Genomic DNA, 12,386 nt, shown 5'->3' with positions numbered 1-12,386 from the left:
CATGTAACCCAGAATAATGACTTCGGGGAAAAGCGCCAAAAAAATTGTATAAGCTTCTGGAGCGTGGCAAGAGGAGAGAACAGAGAGTCCTCGCTGCCGAGGAGAGTGTGCAGCTGCAGTGGGACAGGGGCTGGGACTGCAGGGATAACCTGGGCAAGCCAGGAAGGAGGAGGGTTTCGCATAGATTTAGTTGACTAAATATGACTTCAGGCACCTGATTCCGGTAACTGCAAAGCATTAGTCTAGGTCAGATCTTTACAATATGGTGTAACTGCCCCTCAGTTCTGTTCAGATGAGACCCCTCCTGGCGTCCTGGATCAAGCTCAGGGGTCGTCAGCACAAGGACATGGAGCTGCTGAAGCGAGTCCAGAGGAGGCCACGGAGATGCTCCAGGGCTGGAGCCCCTCTGCTCTGGAGCCAGGCTGGGAGAGCTGGGGGGGCTCACCTGGAGAAGAGAAGGCTCCAGAGACACCTGAGAGCCCCTGTCAGGGCCTAAAGGGGCTCCAGGAGAGCTGGAGAGGGACTGGGGACAAGGCAGGGAGAGACAGGACACAGGGTATGGCTTCCCAGTGCCAGAGGGCAGGGATAGATGGGATATTGGGAAGGAATTCTTGTCTGTGAGGGTGGGCAGGCCCTGGCACAGGTTGGGCAGAGAAGCTGTCTGGGGCTGCTCCTGGATCCCTGGAAGTGTCCAAGGCCAGGCTGGATGGGGCTCGGAGCAACCTGATCTAGTGGAAGGCGTCCTTGCCCATGGCAGGGCTTTGGACAGGATCCATCTGTACTGGTCCTGGGGATTGCCTTAACGTGTGTGCAGAGCCTTGCACTTGGCCTTGCTAAACCTCATGAGGTTCCCTTGGGCCAGCTTCTCAAGCTTGTCCAGCTCCCTCTGGATGGCATTCCATCCCTCAGGCACGTCAACTGCACCCAGCTCAGTGCCATCTGCAAATACAAACCCCTCTGAGCCATTCTTGTTCTACAGCTTCATCGTTTTTGGCAGCAGCATGCAATATTCTGCAGGGATGACAAACGGGGGGCACACAGGGTGGACAGCATCACCCAGAAGCAAGCTGATGTTTTTCTGAAAAACAGGGAACACAGAGGGATGCACCTACTGCTCCTGTCCTAGGAGGGAAGGATTTTGCAGAGAGGTGTTTTGCCGTCATGGGTGTCCACCTTGATGCAACACCTTAAAAGTAACAGAGTGACAGAAAAAAAAAACTGTGGTGAGGAGGAGAGGGACAGTGTGCAGCACTGAGACAGGGCCAGGAGAAAATGGGGCAGCACAGGCAGCCACACTCCTAAGATCCTGACACTGCAGCACAGAAGATAAATGACTGGCCCAAGGCCACACAGCAAGGCAGTGTCCCCTCTACGTGACTTTCAATCCCTGCTCCAGCACAGGATTGCTAAGAGATCCTTCAACAAAATGTTATATTGGCTTCGAAATCATGTGATTTATTTTACACCCATACACACTCACACATATAAATGTACCTTTTTTTCTTTCTTTCTCCTCTGCCCTAACACACTCAAAACCTCTCTGAACAACCAGAAAAACTAAAAACTTTCTATTTCCCCACTAAAGAAGAACTCATAGGGGTTAACTTGACTCCAGTAGCTGGGGCTTCCCATGAAGAAGGATGCTGCCAACAGTTCCACCTGGCAAATCAGTGTCTATATTTGCAATTGCATGCCTGGAAATACTGCAAATATTTCCTAGAAGCCATAAACCCCATCCCAACAATTGCAACGGGAGCGGGGATAAATTAGCTGAAGCCTGTCATTTGGTCAAGTCATGCTGGAAGAGATCCATCCAGGTAATCCATCTTTCTGTTGTGTTATACAATGACACAGTAATGGTCAGCCCAGAGGGATTTCCTTCAGGAAAACTCAACTGTTACTAAAATGGTAAGTTAATACCGAGCAAGAACTCAGCCATCATTAGACCGAAGGATAGGGACGACAGGAAATAAAATATTACAGATACCCATTCAAATATTTTTATTTACCAGAGGAGGAATAAATAGACCTATCTGCAGGCTGCAAAGAGAGGGGGCTGGGATTAAAAGAAAAGAAAAAACAACCTGCACACATTGATTCCATCTTTGCCATTTTTCCTAATAAATAGCCCTGCACGGCTGTGCTGATGGTAGCTGGGGTGGAGGAGGGCATGCTGCCCAGATCTCGCAGGGACACGGGACACAAATCCAAGCTCAGGCTCTGCCCTTTTGTGTTGATTAAAAAAAAAAATCTAAGAAGAAAGGAAGAAAGCAAGAAAAGTTATGTGGCTAATAAAGGGCTCTATTGTGCCATCAATTTTTTAAGCTTTAATGATTTCGGGAGGAAGTTCAGCTCAGCAATCAATAGCACAATATGGGCAGGAGGGCTTGGAGGAAATTCAGTGCCGGAGCTGTGGGGATGGCTGGTGGGAAGGGGGGGGTGCAGAGGAATGGGGTTCCCTTTGCTTAGGGCAGAGGGACCCCACACAGGCTGGGGACCCCTGTCCTGCACAGATCCCCATCCTGTTCAGCCAGCACGGTGCGAGCTCCCCCTCCTGCCACACAGCGTGTGTGGCCAGGGGACAGCGGGGACATTTGGGGATGCCAGGACTGCTGCCATGGTGAGGGAGGTGGCAAGGTGCCCACACCAGCTGGGCTGCTCGCCCCGTGCTCCCCACACCCGGGATCAGCACATCCAGGGACGCTCGCCCTACACTGGACACATCCCAGGGATGCTCACCCCACACCCAGGATTAGCACATCCAAGGATGCTCACCCCACACTATGCACATCCCAGGGATGTTCACCCCATACTGGACATATCCCAGGGATGCTCACCCCACACCTGGGATGAGCACATCCCATGGATGATCACCCCACATTCGCAGAATTTGAGCTTAGAACAACCCGGAGAGGCTCACTCTGTGCTGAGCACGTCCCAGGGTTGAGAGTCCCAGGCTCCCCAAACCCCAGAGCTGAGCACATCCCAGGGATGGTCACCCTAAACTGGGCACAGCCCAGGGACAGCCACCCCACACTCATCTCATCTGGGCTTAGCACATTCCAGGGATGCTCTCCCCCGGCTAAGCACATCCCTGAGATCCTCCCCCCCCCCCCCCCCCGCCGCACTGTATCCATCCTGGGAATGCTCGCTGCACACTCCCCACACCTGGGCTGTGCACATCCCAGGGATGCTCCCCCCACATTCCCCACGCTGGAGCTAATGCCATCCCAAGGATGCTCACCCCACACTGGGCACATCCCAGGGATACTCACCCCACACTCCCCACACCAGGGCTCAGCCCATCCCAGGGATACTTGCCACCAGGCCCGCCAGTCCCTGAGCGCTGCATCCCCCCATCCCTTCCGCTCCTCCGAGCATCCCCTCTCCCGCCCGCAGCAGGGCACATACCGCATCGCACAGGCTCGGAGCTGCCGCCGGGATCTGGGGTTATCCGAGGGATGATCCGGCGCCAGGCAAACCTAAGGGACACGATGACACAGCGTGAAGCTCTTCAGAAGCAGCGGGGACAACGCCTCGCCCGAGGTGCCATCCCAGCTCTGGGCTGGAGCCACAACCGCCTCCGAGTTCACAAGGGTTCGGGAAGCAGCCGGATAAAAACCGGATAAAAACCCACTGGAGGGCTCTTAACCACTGCGGGGACTCCGAGCCGTCGGGTCCTTGCGCCGCTGCGAGGTGCAGAGGAGAAGGGATGGGAAGGGAAGGGACGAGACGGGACGGGACGGGACGGGACGGAACGGGACGGGATGAGATGGGATGGGACGGGATCACACCGTGCATCCGATCCCTGACTAGAAGTAAAAGCCGATCCTCGGAGTTGATCCCGCATGACAGCGAGCGCTCCGCGGCGCGAATCGCATCGGCTGCACCGCGAGCGGCCGCGGGCAGCGGGAACTCGAGCAAAAGTTTTGCCACAATCCAAGGGGAAACAGCAAAAATTACTGATGGCGAGTAATCACCACGAAATAATAAAAAAATGACACTAATTAATCAATTTAAAATAGTAATTATTAGGATTGCTCGGCAGGAAAAAAAGCGGGGAAATACCCGACCTGGGAGGCGGTAGCGATGCTGCCGCAGCTCGGGGACCCACCGGGAGAACCGGGCACTGTCCGCGGCCACCGTGAGGGACAAGAGGGAGCGACGAGAGGGGACGGAGAGCGAGAGAGGAGGGACATTCACCCCTGGCCACCCCCGTCGGTGAAGGCAGCACGCGGGGGACTCTGCGCCGCGTCCCCACCCGGGAACCCCGGCAGGGCCGAGAGGGAGGGAACTGAGCATTTCTTAAAATATAAAATAAAGAAGATAGATAGATAGATAGATAGATAGATAGATAGATAGATAGATAGATAGGTAGATAGATAGATAGATAGATAGATAGATAGATAGATAGATAGATAGATAGATAGATAGATAGATAAAGCCAGAACTCACCGTCTAAAGCGAATCAGTAGAGAGGGAGCCGCGGGTAGCGCAGCGGGTGGAGCATCGCTCCCGCCGTGGGATGGGACGGGATGGGACGGGACAGCACGGGGCGGGGCGGGACAGCACGGGGCGGGGCAGCTCCGCGCACCTCGCTGGTGGGGCTGGCAGCGGACACAGCACCGCGACGGGCACGGCGGCACCGCCCGCCCCGTCCGGCGGCGCTGACCCGCGGCTGCCGGCGGCTCGGCGGCGGTGCCGAGCCAAGGGCCCGGATGTCGGTGGCCCCGCTCCCTCCCCCGCCGGGGGGTGGGGGGGTGTGACACGGGTCGGGAGGGGTGACACGGGCGGCGGGTCCCGCCCGCCCCGTCGGGGCGCTGCCACGTGGGACCGCCCGTGCGGGGGGGGCGCTCCCGCCTCCTCCGCCACCCCGACCCCCCCCCGCGGGTTTGACAGGTCCACGCGACCAAACAAACCGCGGCGGATGGGCGGGCGGCTCGGCCAATGGGAACGGGTGGTGGAGAGGGTTGGCCAATGGAAGCGGGCGGAGGGGAGACTCGGCCAATGGGAGCGCGGTGAGGGCGGGACCGCCGGAGGGGAGAGCGGCGGCGGCGGCGCCCCGAGGTCTCAGTGCCGCAGGACGGGCAGGGGAGGGTGTTGTGTTGTATCCGAGAACCTTGGAATGCTGTGGGTTGGAAGGAGCCTTGAAGCTCATCTCATCCCACACCCTGGAATGGGCAAGGACACCTTCCACTAGACCAGGTTGCTCCAAGCCCCCTCCAACCTGGCCTTGGACACTTCCAGGGATCCACGGGCAGCCACAGCTTCTCTGCCCAACCTGTGCCAGGGCCTGCCCACCCTCACAGCCAGCAATTCCTTCCCAATATCCCACCTATCCCTGCCCTCTGGCACTGGGAAGCCATTCCCTGTGTCCTGTCCCTCCATGCCTTGTCTCCAGTTCCTCTCCAGCTCTCCTGGAGCCCCTTTAGGCCCTGACAGGGGCTCTCAGGTGTCCCTGGAGCCTTCTCTTCTCCAGGTGAGCCCCCCCAGCTCTCCCAGCCTGGCTCCAGAGCAGAGGGGCTCCAGCCCACAGAGCATCTCTGTGGCCTCCTCTGGACTCACTCCAGCAGCTCCATGTCCTTCTGCTGTTGTTCCCAGGGCTGGATGCAGAATTCCAGGTGGGGTCTCACCTGAGGGGCAGAGGGGCACAATCCTCCCTGCCCTGTTGCCCACACTGTGGCATCAGCCCAGGGCGTGGAGGGTTTCCGGGTTGGGGCATGTCCAGCCTCTCCCCCACCAGCCCTCCCAAAGTCCTTCTCCCAGGGCTGCTCCATCTGCTCATCCCCAGCCTGGATTGATCCTGGGGCTGCCCCAACCCAGGTGCAGCACCAGCACTCAGTTTTGTTAAACCTCAGCAGTTCCCATGGTCCTACTTCCTGTGTCCTGGACTATTTGATAATTTCTGAGAAATAAACCCTTAGGTAGGGATATAATAACACAAAATTATAGATCACAGTGCTTAATACAGTGTCGTCATTCCCCTGTGAGACCTCCAGGCCCTCCTCACAGTCAAGGGCATGGTGGAGTGGGGCAAGGCTGATGGCACTGCCCTGGTCCCACAGGGATCCAGCAGCTCTGGATCCTCTCTGCATCCCCTTCCTAATTGTCTCTCTCTGGCTGCATTCTCTGGTGAGAAAAGCGGCTTCCTGAGAGGATCAGATTCCATGTTTGTGGGGATCACAATCTTCAGGTGCCACCTGCCCTGTGTGTTGTCACACCAACATCATCCCTGAAGCCAACCTGATGCTGTCACTGCTCAGCCTCTCAAGGGCTTGGCTGTGAGGGAAGAAAATATGATTTGCAGGGAAAATATGCAAAGAACACACCTCGACTCAGCTCATTCCATGAAATTTGAATAGCAAAAATTCTCCTTTATAGGTTTAATTCTTCAATGGATGCTAGGTTTTTTGGTTGGATTTTTGTGGGTTTTTGGTAAGAGGTTTTAGGGATTTGAGATTTTTTTTTTTCAGTCAGACATAGCCAACAATCACATTTTTTTTTAATTTCATCTGGTTTCCTACCCTGTTGTCAGGCTTCCATGCTTTCCCACTGTGTCCCCAAATGCAGTCAGCATGATGCTGAGTCATGGAAGAACACTGTCAGCTTCAGTTCTGAGGAGTTGAGACTTCACCCTCCATATCAGCTATTCAGGGAGAGCCTTCCTGTATGCATTTAGAAAGAGTCCAGCACATTTGCACTATATTTTCTAGGATTTTCATCAAATGTTTTCAATGAAAACACCATTTCAAGATGTCCCTGTAGGATTTGTTATTCTGCAATCCATCTGTTTCAGGTGCAAGTCTGGCATAGAGATCCACTCTGGGATCTCTCATCTAATGCCCAGTAAAACCATTGCTAGCAGCTGACCCCACCTGGGATCTGACTCTGAGTGCCTTAATGAGTAAAAAACCTCAGATTTTGGTTAAATCCTTCACTAGTAACATGGTTTTTAGATTTAAGGGTTTAAGGGAGGGTTCAAATTAGCTACTGGGAGTTTGCTGATGGAGGAATGTATGTTCCTAACAAAAAGTAAAGGCAAGACTTGGGATCATTTTCACTCAGAGGAAGGATGCCACCCAGTTACAAAAGTTCTCCATAGAGGACAGAGAGGATTTTATGCCCCCTTTCTGTCCCGTATGAATCACCCCTAAGCTTTATCTTGTTCTCTAGATCCAGAGTTAGCACCTGATTATTTTTAAAACTACAAGCTTGTGTCAAACACACTGACAGGAACAACGTGATGCTACCTCCTAATCTTCCCTCTACATCTCCTGCCTTCAAAAATCCATCGAGATGAACACAAGCATCCAAACCCACAGCAGCCAAAAGCATCTTGAAGAGAGTGAGTGAAACAAGACTGACATGTGTTAAGGATTCCCTCATGCCTTCGTCTGGCAAACACTCACCAGCACAGCAGGCAAGAGGCTGTGAGGGATGGGAGCTTTGGACAAGGGTGTCATGAGGAACAAAGTGATGCTTTGGATCTGCTTGGGGTTGTTTTCTCCCTCTGCCCAGCCACAGGAAAACTTGGGATAGGAAAAAAACAATGAAGCTCTTGGCCTGAGATTGGAAATGGATAAAATGGAAATATAACTTTTCCTGCTTCACTTTGCATTTAGTTCTCTCATGGTCCTGAGTGCACTGATTGGTTTTAACTTCCCTGACCAACTTCACCTCTATCCATGCACCCTCCACTCATTAGTCCAGAGGCTCTAATTAAGCTCTGAGTGCCTTGCCTGAGCTGTGTCTTAGAATAGTGTTGGGATAGACCTGGACTTTGTGAAATGGCAGGAATAGTACAAAAGATGGATAGATGAAGATGCCGAGGTCGAGAAGCCTGGTCCCAGGAATGTTGACGTTTTGCACCGAATTTACAAGAACTATAGTTGCGATTCTTTTTACATAAATGTTTCCCCAGTTTAATGTTTGTTATGACAACATGTCTACCCCACTTATTTTCCCTATATTAACCCCTATTCAAGTTCTTCTTCCCATAAACTCCTACGTTTTTCCCACCAAGTCTTCCCGGATTGGCCCCAGTTTGCTGCATTGCAGAGGTTTTGCTATATATGGTGTGGGGTGATGGCCCCTCTGATAAGGCCTGATGGGTTGAAGGAGATGCCTCAGCCCCTGAAGGGGTGCTCCAGCTGAGGACAAAGGCTTTCAAACTGATAAGATTAACATAGGGTGGAGGGTTAAGAAATAGCATGGCCTCCCTTTATGATATCTTCTAGGAGCCATTCAAGGAGCCACCTCCCCTCAGGCATCTGCATCACCATCACCCCCCCTTAGATTGACTTTTAGCCACACAAACCACATGGGAAAAAAAAAAGGTATAAAAAGAGTTTGGAGTTTAAACTCCAGGAGAGGGAGAAATGCCAATGTCTCTGTGAGGGGAACTGCTGCAGCTCCTCTTGGAACAATGTAGGGGTGAGGAGACCATGTGCTCTCTATTGTTATTAACTTTACTTTCTTCCTTTGATTCTTACTTTATAAGCATTTCTTGTTGCTACCTTAATACTAATAACAGTAACTTGCTTCACACTTTGCTACTTTATATTGGCTATTGCTTTTTGCTATTATTGCTTTTTGCTATTCTTACTTTATAAGACCAGCTGTGTTTTGCTTTATAGTAACTTGCTTCACTTTCAAGGTGTAGTTTCTTTCTTTTTCAACATGTATGTTGATAAGAAGCAGTTCTGCTCTTCCCTTTTGTTTTGTGTTACAGAGAGAGTGGTGGGCAAGATATTTTATTGTCTTATGTTCTGGATAAGTGTTTTAGGTGGCTGTGTTTTTAGTTAGTAGTTCTCTATTGCTGGTTTCTGTCTGTTGTGAAAATGGGGTACATTGCTGTGTTGTAACTTGAGTTTAGTGTGTTTGTCTCTGTAGAATGTGTTTTGTGCTGGTTTCTTTTGGGGTCTTTTATCATCAATTAAAAACAATCTTGCAGCTGAACGTTCTCACCGGCAAAGCAGAACCCACAACAACTGTCACATATTTGTATTAATAAATGTTATTTCAGGAGCTGTTGTGAGAAAAGCTTTTTCTGGCATTAAGTGTGGCTTCATGTTAGAAATCAGAATCCCTTCCAACCTGTGTGCTGTCCGTTAGTTGACAGACAGTGCTGGGTACATAAGGCTCTGATTGTCTAGAAGTGCTTATTGCTAATAATATTTCTCCCTGGCTGAAGTGAAGCTTCACATGAGAGGTCAGAACCCCTTCCATCCTGTGTGCTGTCAGTTAGAGGACAGACAGTGTTGGGTACATAAGGATCTGATTGTCTGGAAGCACTTACGGCTAATAACTTTTAATTAATACAGTTAAGACTAGAAATCTTTGCATTTCTGTCTCCCTCCTCCCTTTCATGTGACATATGGTTATGGTTTAATCCCCATCTCCCATTGGTCCTTCCTTTGATCCTTCATTTGCATAAGTGTTGACCAATGGGAGGCATCCCCCCTCACAATTTTCTAGACGGTTCAACCCACACCCTATATAAGTCCTGTGTTCCCTAATAAACTTGGCTTCTCCTGTGGACACCTGGCCTCGAGTGTGGTTCTTCTCTGGGAGCTGCACCTCCTGGGTGCAGGAGGAGCTGCCCCTGGCTTCGAGAGGCAGCTAAAAGAGCTCATATCACTATAAGCCTAAAGCCACAGTGCCTCTCGGAGCTGAAGACGTGCACTCCAATATCGGGAGCAACATCATCCACCGATACGACAGTTGTAGTCCTGCCTGGAGTCCTGTGTCTTGGATCAGCATAATACCTACATTGTGGCCTTGTGTCCAGTCCTGCTCCTGCTGTGTCCAAGTGAATCCTGAACCCAGTTCATCCCCTCACTTTGCCTGGGGCACTCAGTAGTTCCTCTGTACTAACAACTGGCCCTGCCAATCCTCTTCAGATCCAGTGGGACTACATCCCTGCCTGTGCTGTGCTCATCCTGGGCTCTTGGCTTACCTTCCTATGGCAGGAAGGATCATTGAACCTGAACACACCACGGCACCTGGGAACCATGTTACATGAGCACACCACTCCTCAGCCACATTCTCTGCCCTGCCCTCCAAGGCACACCTGACAGCTCTGGTGGCAGTCAGACTTGGCTTACAGGTTCCAGGAAGATGTGAGCACCCCTGTCTTACTGCCATGTTAGTTCCACTTGTTTTTCAGACGAGTATAGGGTCCCAGCACCACTGTCTTGGGAGGAGGACGCAGTACCCAAATTACCCCCACCAAGGCTGTGGGAAGATCCTGACCCTACCCCCTATAAGCATCCTGAACCTCATCCTTTAGAAAAAATGGAACACTTACATGAATTTACAAAAGAGTGCAACTCTAACATGCACTTTTGGGCCCATGGAAAAAACTTATTAGGGGGGAATCCTTATCCCTGCCATTGGGACAACACATGCACTGGACTCGCTCACGAAAATGATTTGTTGGCTAGCCAAGGAAGCTAACGCCACCAGCGAGGTGCTGGAGGAGCTTCTCTTGGACACCCAGACCAATAAAAAAGCTGTTTTGCAGAACAGAGTCGCCATTGATTTCCTGTTGTTGGTCAATGGCCACGGTTGCAAGGAATTCGAAGGATTATGTTGCATGAACTTCTCGGACCATTCCACATCTATTCACAGTCATATTAATCAACTAAAGTCATTAGTTCATCAAATCAAAGAAGATGGGTTGAAATTGGAGGATTTATTCAGTTGGTTACCTTTTAAAGGTTTATCGGACACAGTTTAAAAAGTTATGTTTTTTTCTCGTTGCACTGTTCATGATTGTCTTGGTCATGTGTATTTTACCATGTCTGTTTAAATGCTTTCAAAGTTTCCAAGTTTTTTTAGACTCCCCAGGCCTATCCTGTCATACAAGACAAAAAAGGAGGAGATGTCAGGATAGACCCTGAATTCATCAAATGGCAGCAATATTACAAGCGATGGGTTGATGAAGACATCAAGGTTGGGGAGTCTGGACCTGTTGATTCAACTGTTTTACAAAAGATTTATAATAATTTTACCTCATTTTTTGGCATGTTCCCTGTTTAATACTGCATGGTCATCAAGTCTACCCATTGTTTTTTTCCTATAGTTATTTTTATGCAGGTTCTTCTTCCCATAAGCCCCTAGTATTTTTCCCACTGCTCCTTCCCTGATTGGTCCAAGTTTGATGCAATGCACCAATCTCCCATATGTGCTTATGTTTCCATTCCTATTTCCCATTGGTCCTTTCCTTGTTCCTCCCCTCTGCTCGTGCTCGGACCAATGGGATGCTTTGTCCCTCCCTTTCTGCTCCCCTTCTTCTAGAATAGTCCACTTATCCCTTTATAAGCTGGGCACCCTAATAAACTTTGCTTCTTCCGTGGACTCCTGCCTTCATGTGGTCATCTCTTGTTGGGGGATCGGCACAGCAGGCGGGAGCGGAGGGAGCCTTCCCAGCTTCAAGGGGCTCAGAGCTGTTCTCACTCGTGAGCTGTTTCACTGGCCCCTTGGAGCAATACGCCCTGCTCCTAATTCTCGGAGCAGCACACCATCCACCGATAGATATGGAGGTCTGTGGTCAACTCAAGCACTCTTAGTCATTTCCCAAGAGATTTCTGATGTGTCAAGTTTATTCCCTCCTGAGAGCAGTAACTCGGCTCTGTTAGAGATGACTCAACTCTGGCACCTGCTTGTGATGTGATTGAGTGTGGAAATTGGCAGGAGAGGTAGGGAGCCTTGCCTCATCTTCATGCACATAATCAATAGCAAATCATTACTTAAAAAGTAAAGTGGTTAGTGGTGTTTCTGTAGGGCAAGACATGCCCTGCATTTTCAGTCTTTGATTCGTACTGCTTAACATGCCATGAGATGGAGCTCAGTGAGTGACTCACATTGTGAAAGCTCTCCAGTTAGCTCCTGGTGCTCCCTCTCAGCAAATGTGTCATGGTTGTTTCAGCATGTCTGCGTTTGTTCTCCATCCCAGATCCATAAGCCTTCAAGGCTTTGTTAGGGAAAATCCTAAGCCCAGACATTGGAGGGATGGCACCAAAGCATGTGTAGGGCTCTTGCCAGAATGAAGTAGCTCTCTTGCTGAATTAGGATCAGCCTTCATGAGGCAGAGTGTGATACAGCACTGTCAAATGCAGACACCAGCCAGCAGCATGGAGGGTGGAAGGAGAAAAGGAGGCTCAGGGGGGACCTTCTCGCTCTCTCCAACTTCCTGACAGGACAGTGGAGCTAGGAAGGGTTGGGCTCTGATCCCAGGGAACAAGGGACAGGAGGAGAGGGAACAGCCTCAAGCTGTACCAGGGTGGGTTTAGGTTGGATCTTAGGGTAGATTTCTTCGCTGAAAGGGTTGTCCAGCCCTGACACAGCTGCCCAGGGCAGTGGTGGAGTCCCCATCCCTGGAG

The 12,386-nt window shown here is 51.0% G+C and overlaps 1 protein-coding gene across 1 annotated transcript in view; it reads right to left on the bottom strand.

Annotated features, from left to right (window-relative positions):
- The window catches only part of ZBTB7C (zinc finger and BTB domain containing 7C), a 159,574-nt gene extending 154,951 nt beyond the window's left edge, over positions 1-4,623 (bottom strand). Inside the window, exons 1-2 of the mRNA XM_071580900.1 lie at positions 4,456-4,623; positions 3,412-3,482 (exon numbers count right to left, since the gene is read on the bottom strand). The gene's annotated coding sequence lies outside the window, so the exon portion shown is untranslated. The remainder of the gene's footprint in view (positions 1-3,411; positions 3,483-4,455) is intronic.
- Positions 4,624-12,386: the final 7,763 nt, after the last annotated feature.

This window comes from Pithys albifrons, chromosome Z, assembly GCF_047495875.1.
Source record: "Pithys albifrons albifrons isolate INPA30051 chromosome Z, PitAlb_v1, whole genome shotgun sequence".
Taxonomy (NCBI): Eukaryota; Metazoa; Chordata; class Aves; order Passeriformes; family Thamnophilidae; genus Pithys; species Pithys albifrons.
Note: the sequence above shows the minus strand (reverse complement) of the source record. Positions and strands in the feature narration are given on the sequence as shown.